The sequence below is a fragment of the Meleagris gallopavo genome, chromosome 5, assembly GCF_000146605.3.
Source record: "Meleagris gallopavo isolate NT-WF06-2002-E0010 breed Aviagen turkey brand Nicholas breeding stock chromosome 5, Turkey_5.1, whole genome shotgun sequence".
Lineage (NCBI taxonomy): Eukaryota > Metazoa > Chordata > Aves > Galliformes > Phasianidae > Meleagris > Meleagris gallopavo.
This window is the reverse complement of record NC_015015.2, coordinates 51,076,911-51,078,805: the sequence shown is the minus strand read 5'-3', so window position 1 is coordinate 51,078,805 and position 1,895 is coordinate 51,076,911. Positions and strand designations below refer to the sequence as shown.

At 45.9% G+C, this 1,895-nt stretch overlaps 1 protein-coding gene across 1 annotated transcript in view; it reads left to right on the top strand.

Moving 5' to 3' along the window:
- Positions 1-1,037: 1,037 nt before the first annotated feature.
- The window catches only part of LOC100541457 (protein AHNAK2), a 48,840-nt gene continuing 47,982 nt past the window's right edge, over positions 1,038-1,895 (top strand). Inside the window, 1 exon segment of the mRNA XM_031553791.1 lies at positions 1,038-1,198. The gene's annotated coding sequence lies outside the window, so the exon portion shown is untranslated.

The window sequence follows — 1,895 nt, the reverse complement described above, 5'->3', positions numbered from 1 at the left end:
TAGGATTTTACCTGTTCTCATCCTGCTTCAGTGTGCTGGCAAAGCAGCCGGGGCTGCTTATGTATTATTTGTTTTCGCACCCCTTCACCTCTCATCTGTTTGACAGCATGCAAACAAACAGGCAAATACTTCTGCAAAACAAGGAAATCCCAACTGGGACCTCTTACTGTGATTTTTCAAAACTTCAGGGAAGTGTAATCTGAAGAGGGAAGAATTCCTCAGATGGGGAGGGAGAAATCAGCTGTGTTATGAATTCCTTGCCCTTGTTGGGGGTGGGGAAATGTCAACAGGTGAGAGGAGAGCTGGGAGTTTGAGTAAAGCAGTTTCTGCTTGTGCTGAGTGGCTTTCTGCACATGTTGGTGTTGCAAAGTGTGCTGGCACCCCAAGCTGTGAATCATGGTAGCACTGAACGTGGTGCATGGTCTGTCAGCTCTCAGTTCTCAGGCTTTTGGGAAAAGAATTAAACTGCTGGGGAAAAAAAAGAAAAAAAAAACTGTCAAGAAAAAAAATAATGTGAAGAGGACAGAGGAGCAGCCTTGAAACTCGTTCGTACTGTGCTGTTTGTGACAGACTGTATCCTGCCTGTGTGCATGCTTGCATGAGAGTTTACTAATACATATAATGTTAATTACCCACTTATGTCCTGAAGCAAGGCTGGGAATGAATTTCAGGAAAAGAGATGTTTGTTTTGCACCAGCGCCCACATCCCATATACTCTCGGTCACGAGGAAATTGCCCCGTACCTCCACCCTGCGAGTGCTCGTTCCTGCAGCTGTAGGCACCAAGCAGGGAGAACCCACAGAGCTTACAGGAACCCCTGTTCCTCAACCTCCCCCACCATGGAAAACTCATTCGGGAGCAACCCTGGGTCTGCACACTGCTCCTGCCCCAGCTGAAGCAGTACAGCTGTTGCTTTAGTAGAGAAAGGGATTGGATTTCACAGGCTGTGTAATCTGCGACAGAGTTCTTTGGCTTGGGGAGAGCAACGAGCCTCACCCAGGCTTAGCCATCCCCTTTCTGCCCGTAGAGGAACGCCCCGGTTGACATAGAAGGAAAATTGTTTGCTGAATTTCTGCACAGCCCTCCTTCCAATTGCTGGAGAGAGAGGGGGGAGTGAGAGAGTTTAAGGCAGGCTCTGCACTGGTGTTCTGGGCTATTTCAACTTCAGGGCAACTTTAGAGAACTTCAGTTATTTTTGGTAAGTTTTTTTTTTTTTTTCTTAACAAAAGTCTCTCTCTTTCTTTTTCATCTTTGATGCACAAGTTTGTAGCAGACAACGGGCTTTCAGTACTGCGAGGAGATGTGGGCGTGTGCGTTTGGTGTTCTTTGATGCAGAAACTGAGCATTCTGAGTATAAAATCGTAGTGTTCCCAGCTGCTTGTTAAGTGAAACCTGCAGCCTCTGTGGGTTAAGTGTTACTGCTGGGGGAAGGCACAGCGAGCGCTGCAGCTGAGGTGCATCCCACCTGGCACATAGTTTTGCTTCTTTCTTGCGGATGGGAAGATATACAGTCAGGGATGAAATGTGTTCAGCCTGCCTGAAGTTTCTGAGCTCCTCTGGTACTGCAGGAGTTTCTAGTTTCTGTGCTCAGCCTCCCAAAGTTTTCCGAGAGATGTTGGTTCTCAGTGCCACACACACCCCTCCATTCAGTAATCTCTATTCCAGATCACGCACGTTGTTTTTCTGACTGCTTCTCCCTGTACACTTAACCCATCGTATGATCTCAAACATAGCAAAACTCTTTCCGTAGTACACAGAGCCTTATTCCCAATTGTTCCAGTTGTTGCAAGGTGCAAACTGTAATTTATGTACTATGAGGTTGTTTTCTGATGAATGAGGGGGTTTTGTGTGCTTTCCTTATATATATATATATATATATATATATATATATATAT